Source organism: Galeopterus variegatus, unplaced genomic scaffold (genome assembly GCF_000696425.1).
Source record: "Galeopterus variegatus unplaced genomic scaffold, G_variegatus-3.0.2 Scaffold720, whole genome shotgun sequence".
Classification (NCBI taxonomy): Eukaryota; Metazoa; Chordata; class Mammalia; order Dermoptera; family Cynocephalidae; genus Galeopterus; species Galeopterus variegatus.
This window is the reverse complement of record NW_007726831.1, coordinates 464,215-477,868: the sequence shown is the minus strand read 5'-3', so window position 1 is coordinate 477,868 and position 13,654 is coordinate 464,215. Positions and strand designations below refer to the sequence as shown.

Genomic DNA, 13,654 nt, shown 5'->3' with positions numbered 1-13,654 from the left:
TTTCCCATCCCTCTCCATACACTTGATTGCAAAAGATTCGCCTTTTTGGTCCCATCTACCAACTTCCAAGGGCCCAACAAACAGTATGAATGGGTGGTATTGCCCCAAGTAATGGCCAATAGTCCTTCTTTTTCTCAAAATTATGTATTTCAATTGTTTCTGCCTATTAGGTAGCTTTTTGAAGTTACATTATATATATATATATATAAAATATATATATTAAATATATATATATAAATTAAATATATATATAATATATGTATATATATATAAATATATATATATATATATAATTTATATATATATATAAATGTTGATGATATTATTTTTGGGTCCTCTAAATCCAATCAGTTGGCCAGCGTTTACAAAATTTTACAAGGTTGTTTGAGTAGGGGAAACTTTCACATTTCATCTGAAAAAATTCTATTTGCACCTCCTTTAAAATTCCTGGGGTCACAACTAACCCTGGAAGGTGCCAGCCCTTTAAAACCTCAGCTTTCTATTCAGGATGAGTACTCACTTCCTGAATTACAGGGTCTTTTAAGAGAAATTAATTGGCTTCGATCTTGGATCCCCATCCCCACAGGGGAATTAACTCCTTTATTTGAGTTTTTAAAAGAAAAGTCTATAACAAGAAAAATTCCATTACAATCATGCCATAAGCAAATATTAAACAAGGTGTCAACTTTTAAAACAAAAAGGGGGAATTATTAGCCCCCCACAACTGTTAGGAATGGCATTATTTACCTTAAATATCTTAAATTTTGCAAAACATGAGCCAATAACTGCTTTCCAAAAACACTGGTCAACCCAATCCCCACGTCCTGCCATTCAAGTGTGATGGAAAGATCCCCTTTCAGGACAATGGAGAGGCCCCGACCTGCTCTTAACTATGGGAACAGGATTTGGATGTATTTTTCCTTTCAACGAGCCCAACCCTATATGGGTGCCAGCCAGAAATCTCAAGTTCTCACCCACTGCCCAGGGTGATAATGACCCTGAGGGAAACCTTTCTTATGTTTTCCAGAAAAGTCCACAATGAAGCAAGCTTATCTTCTGCTAGGGGTCTTCTACATGATTGGTGAACCCTCTTCTCCACACACTCTGGCTAACCAAACATGAGCAGAAGGGGCTTGGATTTGCTGTTTCTACAACAAGGAGGATTATGTGCAGCCCTCAAAGAAGAATGTTGTTTTTATGCAGAACATTCTGGCATTGTTAAAGATTCTTTAGCTAAATTAAGAGAAGGATTAGAAAAATGTAGGAGGGAAAGAGAGGCCATTTCCTGCTGGTTTGAAGGCTGGGGGAACTGTGGGACCGCATCCTTTTTTTTAAGCAAAAACAACAGATGGCCTAAACGGATAAAAGGTGGCACCCAAGGGAGGTTAAGGGGGAGGGCTAAGCATAGAGAGGCAACATGCGTGCACATTTGACCTTTTCAAGGATTGGCCTAAGCTTGGAAATTCCTGCCTGCTAAGCATATAAATATGATCTTTTGTGTTACAATAAACGGAACTGCCTGACAGAACCCCCGCATCATGTTTATGTGTTTATTCCCTACCTGGGAGAGCAGCAGCATGCTCACCCATCTCTTGGAATCTCTTTTTGCCCCACATCCTGTGGGGGAGAAAAGGGCAATCCCTTTGGCCCTAACCCTATAGGGAAAGAAAAAACCTGCTGGGATCCCATGTGGCTGCCAGAGACGCCCAACAGAGGTCATCATGTTGAAGGGATAACTGTACTCCTATGTTTATTGCAGCTCTATTTACAATAGCCAAGAATTGGAACCAGCATAAATACCTATCATCAGATGAGTGGATAAAGAGAATGTGGTATATCTACACAATGGAATACTACACTGCTATAAAAAGAATGAGATACTACCATTCACAGCAACATGGCTAGACTTGGAGAAAATTATACTAAGTGAAATAAGCCAGGCACAGAAAGTTAAATACCACATGTTCTCACTTAATATGTAGGAGCTAATAAAAATAAATAAATATACAAACAAATAAATGGGGGGGAGAAAACACATCAATCAGAATAATTTCTTGACTTTGCTAAGTGAACAGATATGAAGTTGATGGGAGAGACAGGACAGTGAGAGGGGAAAAGGAGGAATTGGTAAAGGGACACAAAAATCAACTATATTGGATGCTGATAAATTAAAATCAAAACTAACTAAATAAATAAATGTACAGTATCTACAGACAACTTTTTATCATTTTAAATTTCCTACTGGAAACAAACTCTGTTGTTTTTCTTCACTTATCTTCAAAAATCTTAAATAAAAGTATTCTTATGAACATTGTATAACATTATTCAAATTAATGTTTAAAATTATTAAACACTTTAATCTTTATTAAAATCTTATGTTTTAATTTAAAATATTCAAATAAATAAATAAAGTAAAATTTGTCATACTGCAGGTGATTTCCATTGTGGAAACTGGTTTCAATGTTATCCTCTTCAGTTATCCATCTGTAATCCTCAATGACAATTTTAGATATTGATTTCACTGGAATTCAAATAACTTCTGACATAAAATTGAAAAGAAATCTAATTAAACCAATTGAGCACGTAAATAATTATATGCATTTATAGGAAATCCCAATTGTTATTGAAATGTAATACAGTTTCGGATGAAGACATTCATCTAATGGTTCATTAAATGATTTCTGAGATTCATGCTATTTCCCCTTACTCTTTATAAGCTTATATGAAGGTTTTTAAGTTTAATGCTGTAATTCTGTATTTTTTCTTCCTTGGAGAAAATAGTGAACATTTTTTTTGTTACTGATGTTTTTGTTGTTTTCTACTCAGCATATCTTATGGTATTATTCTAAACAACAAACAGTAGAAATAAAAATATAGAAGATTCAAATTTATGTACATCAAGGATCAAATTAAATGTAAACAGACTAGATGCTCTACATTAAAAGTCAATGATTCTCAGGATATATTTAATCTTTAAAGCAAACTGTGTGGCATATAAAAATATGGGAAGAGACACAAGCCCTGCAGTGGTCTGCCAACTGCACGTGCAGAAAACAATGTGAATGGTGCCCGGTGTGCCACAAGGGGCCCAGACCCAAACTCCAGAAAGGCCCACCCATGGCACAAGCAGGAGCCAGGGTGGTCTACCACAGTCACTGCCACACATACTGCCACTGAAAGGACGGCTCACCACCACAGTAGTAGCCATGCCCCCCCTACAGGCAGCCCACCATGCATTAGACTGCCCTCATACAAGAAGAGGCACCAGCAGAGCCTACAAATAGAGGAAGAAGTCTTTCTCCTGACAGCCTACTCCAGAGTAACAGAAGAAACAATTACCATACCAAATGACCAAATATCAACAAAAAAATACTAGAACTACAAATAACAAGAAAATATGATAGCACCAAAGGAATACAGTAATTCTCAAGTACCAGACACCATAGAGTAGGAAAACTTTGAAATGTCTGAAAAGAACTTTTGAGCATGGTCTTAAGAAAACTCAGAGAGATAGGAGAAGACTCAATTAGAGAACACAATGAAATAAGAAAAAATATCCAGGATATGAAAGAGGAAATTTCCCGAGTTTAATACCTTAAAAAAGGATGTTGCAGAACTCCTAGAAGTGAATAATTCACTCAGTAAAATAAAAGTATAACAGAACACTTGAAAAAAAAAAGAGGCTAGAGCAAGCAGAAGAAAGAATTTCACAACACAAAGATGGTCTTTTTGATATAACCCAGGCAGACAAAAAAAAAAAAAAAAAAAAAGAAAAAAAAAATTTTTAAAAAGCTTGAGCAACAGTGTAGAGCAAGTAGAAGAAAGAATTTCAGACCTCAAAGATGGACATTTTGAGGAAACCTAGGCATACAACAAAAAAGGAAAATAAAAATTTTTTAATGAAGAAAATCTAAAAGAGCTAACAGACAACCTCAAGTGCACAAACATCCAAATCACTGTTTTCCATAAGAGGAGAAAAAAGGAAAAGAGCATTGAAAACCTATACAAAGAAATAATAACAGAAAACTTCCCAGGTATAAGGAGAGAAGTAGACCTTCAGATCCGGGGAGCCCAAAAATCCCCAAACTGATTCAATCCAAAAAAGATCCTCTCCAAGACACATTATAGTCAAACTAGCAAAGCTCAAATACAAACAGTGAATTCTAAAAGCATCAAAGAAAAGCATCAAGCCACATATAAGGGAGCCCCATCAGGCTAACAGCAGACTTCACAACTGAGACCTTACAGGCCTGAAGAAAATGGGATGATATATTCAAAATACTAAAAGAAAAAAATTGCCACCCAAGAATTCTATACCCCACAAGGTTATCTGTTTGAAATAAGGCAAAAATAACATATTTCCCAGACAAACAAAAATTGTGGGAGTTCACCACCACATGACAAGACTTGCAAAAAATTCTCAAAAGAGCCCTGCATCTGGAATCTGAAAAACAATTGTCCATATCACGGATACACATGAAAGAGCAAAACCCACATTTAAAAAAAAAATGCAAACAAGAAAGACAAAGAAACTAAATCATGCCACCTCAAAAATCCAACTAGAGTTGAGCTGAGACCCTTGCAGCACTAGGGCCCAGTCTAAGATTCTGGGGTTAGGGAAATGCCCACAGCCCAGCAGCCTCTGAGGTGAGCTGAGGCCAGACCCTTGTGGCACTATGGCTCAGTCTAAAGCCCAGAGGGAAGCACAGAGAGCCCAGCAGCTTTCAACGTGAGCCAAGACCCATGTGACACCAAGGATTAGTCTAAGGTTCCTGGGGAAAGGGAAATGAACACAGCCTAACAGCCACCGAGGCAAGCCAAAACCAGACCCTTTTGGCACTAGGTTTCAGTCTAAAGACCTGGGGGCAGGGAAGGGAAGAGATTACATCCCAGTAGGTACTGACATGAGCTGAGACCTGTACAGCAACAGTGGCTCAGTCTACAGCCATGGAAAGCTAGAACAGGAGCCAAGGTGGTGTGATATAGATACCACCACACTTTCTGTCACAACAAGGGAACTTCACCACCGTAGTAGCAGCCAGGGCCACTCTACAGGAAATCTGCCACTCACTTGACTACACTGATATAAAAAGAGTCACCAGAAGAGTATGCAAATAGAGAAGGAAGTGTTTGTCCTCATAGAGAACCCCAGAGTAACAGAAGAAATGAGTCCTCTACCAGATGACCAAACATCAATGAAAAAAATGCTAGAACTACAAACAAACAAGAAGATATGACACCATCAAAGGAATATAGTAATGCTTAAATTCCAGAGCCCATAGAACAGGGAACCCTTGATATGTCAGAGAAAGAATTCTGAGCAATGATCTTTAGAAAGCTTGAAGAAATAAAAAAACACTAAATTAGAGAACACAAAGGAACATGAAAAAATATCCAGAAAATAAAGGAGGAAATTTGCAAAGAGATTAATACTTTAAAAAATAATGTAGCAGAACTCCTAGAAATGAAAGATTCACTCACTGAAATAAAAAACACAACAGAGAGATTAAGCAGGAGACGACAGCAAACAGAAGAAAGAATTTCAGATCTCACAGACAGTCTTTTCAAAACAATCCTGGCAGACAAAAAAAAAAAAAAAAAAGGAAATAAGAATTAAAAATAATGAGGAAAATCTAAGAGAGATAGCAGACAACCTCAAGGGTTCTAACATGCAAATTGTGGTTATTCCAGAAGGGGAGGAGAAAGGAAAAGGCATTGAAAACCTATTTAAAAAATAATAACAGAAAACTTCCCAGAGGTAGGGAGACATGCAGACCTTCAGATCCAGAAAGCTCAAAGGTCCCCAAACACCTTTGAGCAAAGGTCATCTTTGATCAAAAAGATCCTCTCCGACACACATTATAGACAAAATTGCAAAGCTCAAAGACAAAGAAAGAATTCTAAAAGCAGCAAGAGAAAAGTGTCAAGTCATCTATAAGGGAAGCTGAATCAGACTAACAGCAGACTTCTCAACTGAAACCCTACAGGCCAGAAGAAAGTGGAATGATATATACAAAACACTAAAAGAAAAAAATTGCCAGCCAATAATACTTCACCTAGCAAGTCTCTCCTTCAGAAATGAGGGAGAAATAGTATATTTCCCAAACAAACAAAAATTGTGGGAGATCACCACCAAATGACCATATGTGCAAGTAATTGTCAAGGGAGTCCTGCATCTGGAATCTGAATAATGAATGTCACTACCATGGATACACAAGAAAGAGCAAAACTTACTGTTAAAACAAAAATGACAGTGAGAAAGAGCAAGAAGCTAAATCATGCCAGCTTAACTATCCAAATAACATTGAAGAAGAGAAATAAAGATCAAAAGATATTTAAAACATCTAAACAAAAAGCAATTAAAGGACAGGAATTAAACAATACCTGTCGATAACGACCCTAAATGTGAATGGTAAAACTCCCCATTCAAAAGGCACAGATTGACTGATTGGATTAGCTAGACCCTAGTATATGCTGTCTTCAAGAGATCAATCTCACATATGGAGACACACACAGACTAAAAGTGAAGGGATGGGAAAAGATATACCATGTAAATGGAAACCCAAACGAGCAGGAGGAGATATTCTTATATCAGATAAAATAGACTTAAAACCAAACAACATAAAAAGAGACAAAGAAGGCCACTATATAATGATAAAAGAATCTATCCAGCCAGAAACCATAACAATCATAAATATATATGCACTCAATACTGGAGCACCCAGATATATAAGGCAAATACTCTTAGACCTAAAGAAAGAAATAGGCCCTAATAAGTTAATAGGGGGTGACATGAACATCCCTCAGTATAGGACAGATCTTCTAGGCAACAAATCAACAAAGAGACACAGGATTTAAACTACATGTTAGCCCAGCTGGATCTGGCATATGTGTGTGTGTGTTTGTGTGTGTGTGTGTATGTGTGTGTTTGTGTGTGTGTATGTATGTACAGAACATTTCACCCAACAACTAAATAATATACTTTCTTTTCATCAGCACATGGAAAATTCTCCAGGATAGACCATATATTAGGTCACAAATCCAGTCTCAGCAAATTAAAAAAAAAAAAAAAAAAAACTGAAATTATTCCAAGTATCTTTTCAGACCACAATGGACTAAAAGTGGAAATCAATAACATGCAAAACCCTGGAAACTATAGAAATACATGGAAACTAAACAGTAGGCTCTTGAATGACCTATGGGTCCAAGAATAAATTAAACAGGAAATTAAGCAATTTCTTGAAACGAATATAAAGATACATCATACCAAAACCTGTGGGATACTGCAAAATCACTACCTGAGGTAAATTTATTGCAATAAATACTTGCATCAAAGAATGGAAAGTCATCAAATAAACAACCTAACACTATGCCTCAAAGAACTTGAAAAACAACAACGATTCAATCCTAAAGGTAGTATATGGAAAGTAATAATTCAGATCAGAGCAGAACTAAGTGAAATAGAGACCCTCCAAAAGATAGAAAAGATCAATGAAACAAAAAGTTGTTTTTTTGAAAAATAAAATAAATGGACAAACCATTAGCTAGGTTAATATTAAAAAGATGAGAGAAGACCCAAATAAAAAAATCAGAAATGAATAAGGAGACATCACAACTGATATCACAGAAAGACAATGAATCATTACAGACTATTATAAGCAATTGTATAACAACAAACGTGAAAACCTAGAAGGTATGGATAAGTTTCTGGACACATACATATTGTTTAGACTGAACCAAGAAGAGGTAGAAAACCTGAGAAGACCTATAGTAAGCAATGAGATTGAAGCAGTAATCAGCAATCTTCCAACAAAGAAAAGCCTTGGTCTGGATGGCTTTAAAGCTGAATTCGAACAAACCTTTAGGAGGAATTAACACCAATTCTCTTCAAACTATTCCAAAAAATTGAAACAGAAGCAATTCTCCCAAACTCATTCTATGAGGCCAACATAACACTGATACCCAAACCAGATAAGTTTAAGGCATGAGTTTAAGGCATAAACGAGATAAAGACACAACAAAAAAAGAAAAATCACAGGCTAATTTCCTGGATGAACATAGATGCAAAAATCCTCAAGAAAATATTAGCAAGCAGAATACAGCAACACCTTAAAAAAATCATACACCATGATCAAGTGGAATTCACCCCAGGGATGCAAGGATGATTCAGCATACGAATGTCAACTAATGTGATACATCACATCAATAAACTCAACAACAAAAACCATGTGATTATTTCAATAGATGCTGAAAAAGCATTTGACAAAATTCAACATCACTTCATGATAAAGACTCTCAACAAATTAGGCATAGAAGGAAAGTATCTCAACACAATAAAAGCCATCTATGACAGGCCCACCACAAGTATCATTCTAAATGGGGAAAAACTGAAGACTTTTTCCTTAAGAACAGGAACTGGAGAAGGATGCCCACTCTCACCACTTCTATTTAACATACTATTGGAGGTGCTAGCCTGGTCAATCAGGCAAGAAAAAGAAATAAAGCACATCCCAATTGGAAACAAAGAATTCAAACTGTCCCTATTTGATGATGACATGATACTATATATAGAAAAACCTAAAGACTCTATTAAAAACTCTTAGAGCTGGTTAATAATTTCAGTAATGTTGCAGGATACAAAATAAATGCCCCCAAATCAGTTGCGTTTATATTCTCCAATAATGAGCTAACAGAAAGAGAAATCAAAAAAGTAAGCACATTTACAGCAGTCATAAAAAAATAAAATTCCTAGGAATCAACTTAACCAAGGAGGTGAAAGATCTCTACAATGAGTACTACAAGCCGCTATTGAAAGAAATTAAAGGAGACCCAAAACAATGAAAAGACATTCAATGCTCTTGGATTAGAAGAATTAACATTGTGAAAATGTCTATACCACCCTAAGTGATCTACAGATTCAGTGGAATGCCCATCAAAATACCAATGACATTCTTCACAGAAATGGAAAAAAACAATCTCAACATTCATATGGAACAACAAAAGAATCCAAATAGCCAAAGTAATCCTGAACTAACTAACTAACTAAATAAATAAATAAATAAAGCCAGAGGCATAACTCTACCAGACTTCAAATTATACTATAAAGCTATAGTAACCAAAACAGCATGGTACGGGCATAAAAATAGACACTAGGACCCGTGGGGTAGAATAGAGAACCAGAAATCACCCCCTGAGGCTTACAGCCATCGTATATTTGACAAAGGGATCGAAACATATATTGGGGAAAAGACTGCCTCTTCAGTAAATGGTGATGGGATACTCGGATATCCATATGTAGAAGAATGAAACTAGACATGCACCTCTCACCATATACTAAAATCAACTCACAATTGCTTAAATACCTAAGTATAAGACCTGAGACTGTAAAATTACTAAGGGAAAACATAGATGAAACACTTCAAGAACTAGGTCTGGGCACAGACTTTATGAACATAAGCCCAAAAGCACAAGCAACAAAAGAAAAAATAAACAAATGGGAATATATGAAACTAAAAAGCTTTTGTATAGCAAAGGCAAACAGTCAACAGAGTGAAATGACAACCTACACAGTGGAAGAAAATTTTTGCTAACCATGCATCTGACAAGGGATTAATATCATAAGACACAAGTAATTCAAGGAATTATACAGCAATAAACAAATAACCCAATTAAAAATGGGCCAAGGAACTGAATAGACATTTTTCAAAGGAAGACATACAAATGGCCAACAGGTACATGAAAAAATGCTCAACATCACTAGTCATCAGGGAAATACAAATTAAAACTACATTTGGATATCTTTGCACCCAGTTAGACTGACTGTAATCAAAAAGAATGTGAATAACAAATGCTGGTGAGGCAGCGGACAGAAGGGAACTCTCCTACACTCCTGGTTGGACTGTAAATTAGTACAACCCCTTTGGAAAACAGTATGGAAGTTTCTCACACAACTACAGACATATCTTCCATATGATCTAGCAATCCCTCTTCTGGATATATACCCAAAGGAATGGAAATCATCATGTTGAGGGGATACCTGCATTCCCATGTTCATTGCAGCTCTGTTTACAATAACCAAGGCATGGAGCCTGTGAGGGCATGCCTGGGGTCCTCCCACAGACCCAGAAGGAGAAGGAGCCGATAGGATTACCCCTGGTGTTGGGACTGAGGGATCTTGAGGAAAAGTGAGCCTGCTGCCCGCCAACCCAGCCCCGTGAAAGAGACACTCAGATGCGGGAAGGGGTTCTGTCAGGGCAGTTCCACTTTATTACTGTTTCACTGCAATTTATATAAGCAAGCAAGTAGGGGCTTTCCATGAACTAACCAATCAATTAAATGATCACATGGGCATACATTTTGTACTAACATGTTGAGCATAGCAATCACGCAGGGTTCACGAGTGCAGAAATACTGGAGGACCAGTAAAAACCTTTTGGAGCTATCTTGGGTTACGCCTCCCCTACTTCCCATGGGCACCATCTTCATCCTCCACCCATAGGCACCATGTGGCTCACAGATAATGTTTGCTCCTAAAAATGGGCCCAACACTGGAGCATGTTTCATGTACAGTAGCTAGGACCTCCATTTCAAATATTGACTATATGTGATAAGAACCAATGCCTTTGATTTGTTCTAGAACCTGTGGAAAATGGATCAGTCTTTTACTTTTCAATATTTTGCTAACTGTAGGTTTTTCATTGATTTGCTTAATTAAGATGAGGAAATTTTCTTTTATTATCAGTTTGTCAAATCTCATTGACTTGCATACTTACAATTGATGAGTTTATTTATATGCAAATTATTCCTCTAGAAAGCAGATTTAAAACAGGGAGATCACCTTAAATATTTACTAAGAGTATTCTTCAGGTAGTTAAATAATACAGAATATTGACTGTTTTCATATTTATTCAATATGTCTACCGTCCATGTAAGTTATTGTATGTCCACATATGTAAAATAAGAAAACAAGTTCCACACTGCAGGTTATTGTTAAAATTGTATAGCATAAAGTTTAGGGAAGTATTTCATAAACTGTAAGGAACTATGGAATCATTAAATTATATTTTATTCAGAGAATTGATATACATCTCTCTGATATTTCTGAGAATATTTAAGGTTTTAATTTGATTGTTATTCTCAGTACTTATGCAAAATGTTGGTAATTTGGGAATAATCATATATTCTTCTTAGTTGTTGAAAAATGAGATGAACAATGTTACTGAAACATTATCAGTAGAAATAAACAAGACTTGCAGTTGGAACATATCCAAAAATGATATCTAAACTCAGAAACAAAGCACTGTTTCCTTCAGAAGCTTCAATAATGATATATTTTATCCTCTCTATATTTTACCTGTATCTAATAGTTAGCAATTATTTCCTGGGCATTCATCCTAGATTGTTGCTAAGCAATAACTACAAGCTTGTATCATCTCATTTTACCATTTACTACACAGAATATCTTGCATGACTCTTTGCCAAAATGTTGTTTCTCATTCTAAAAATTAATCAAATATGCTTATCTTATGTAGGATTTAATGCATTTTTTTTCTGTGTAATACAGTCTTTAGGAAGACAAAATGAAATTTATTGGATCATTGACTCAGATTGAATTATTTAAATTTGTAATCACATTTTCAGTATGGAAAAACACACACACAAAAACTGAACTAGATCTATAAAAGAAAAGCAGACCATATGACCATATCACCACTATGACATATGGTTCATCTGACTTGATTCAGTTCATTTCACTGGAACTGATGCCTGCTGGGAACTAGATCTTTTCTGTTTGCTTTGAAAGATCTAAAAGACCAATTATGAATACTGGTACAGCATTTTATAATCTTCTTTGTAGTTTTATTTTCTATATTATAAACGTGTTATATTTTATTTTTTATGAGTCAACTAAATAAACCATCTAGACTTGTTAGTACAGTGGTAATGATACTTTCCTTTAATCATAGTAAAAGGGTCCAAACCTTGGATTGAATGAGGCTTTACGGAATTTTGAGGCAAGAGTTAAATTTCTGCAAACCCCAACTAACTTTATTGGCAATATGATGATAATTATTTTCTCAAAAGCCTGACAAAATGTAAAATTAAATGCAATCTTCCAACACAGAGTTTGTTTTTAAATCACCAGCCAATGTACTATGACCAAGGTCTCTTTCCTAGAGGAGGGAAACATTTTTTTTGCCTTTCCTCCTTTTTCAGTGTTTCTGACAATATTCTTCTTATGCTTTTCTCAAGTCTTATACAGTCATTGCTATCACAGTGATAGAAAAATCTCTCATATTCCCTCTGAATTTATTTAGTATTTTTTATTAAGTAGAATGCTGTTTTAACCTTAAGTACATATTTTAAAAGGTTATTTTTCTGTAGATTTTATCATGCTTTGTTTGCATCACAGACCAAGTCACTCTATTTGTCTTTGTCTTTGCAATTTGCACAATGAAATTTTCTAAGATCCAAAATGAACTCAGAATTTTTGTGATACAAAATTTACTTTGATGTTATTCAAATTTTTATGGTTTTCTCTTCTGATCTGTTGCTCAGATATTTAAAATATGGCAAACAACCAGCCATATTTATGTCTTCATATTATTTATCTCATTTTAAGAGTGGATATTATTTTCTTTCTGTTGTCAACCATTTGTCCTAGCGCTATTTAATAAATAATATTTTTAACCCACTGACCTAGGGGTTTCACACATATCTTAAAATTTTATACATACTCGAGTTTATTTCTGGGCTAAGTCTTCTATTTTATTAATCTGTTTGTGTACCTTTTTCATACTTTTGTTTGTATTAGATAATAATTGTAGTATTTAATAGCCAAGGTTTCTAGCAATCCTAATTTCCAAAATTCTATTATACTTGCTTTGTTCTTTATTTTTTCTCATGCATTTTGGAATCATTTGGGTTAATGAGAAAGTAATCTTATTGGGACCAAACTGCACATGTTTTGAAACATAATTGTGGAGCAAATTGGGCGGCAGGGGTAGGAAAGAGCAGTGAATCACCACTTTTTGGGAAAAAACATTCTGTTTGTCATTTATGTACTGGGCCTTCTTCCATAGGAAAAAATGTATAATTTAAACATTAGAGTTTTTTTTCCCCCCCAGATACCTGAATGACTAAAGTATTGCACTTGTTAAGATCAGATAATAACCTAAGTACAATACTAACATTACTTAGATCATTATCATTATGATTATATCCTTTTTAATTGTCTTTTAAGAATAAGGACAAAGAATTAAACTATATTATTATTTTTGGCAGTTGAATTGTGGCTCATAACTGTTTAACCATTCTGACACTGAGGCATGAAGATTTCTGGTATGTAAGAGTTACACTTTTTAAATTTTTTTTATTTTATTTTTTTATTTTTTTTATTTTTTCACTGTTCACACCTATATTTCAAGTTTGGAAATGCATATTTGCAAGCAGCAATACAAAAGTATTCATGAAGAACGCATAATCTCTGAAAATTATGAAAACATCCCTGCTACCAATACATTTCTAAATACAAAACTGACTACCATATTTGTTACTTCTGTGTAGCGAGAGAAGTTCATTTTCAAAACAGATAAAATTCAGTCTTTAGGTGTGAATGGTATGAATGACAGTCTTTTTTTTTTTTTTTTTTTTT

At 35.2% G+C, this 13,654-nt stretch overlaps 1 pseudogene; it reads right to left on the bottom strand.

Moving 5' to 3' along the window:
* Positions 1–7,837: 7,837 nt before the first annotated feature.
* LOC103589750 overlaps positions 7,838–13,654 on the bottom strand; it is a 7,370-nt pseudogene continuing 1,553 nt past the window's right edge.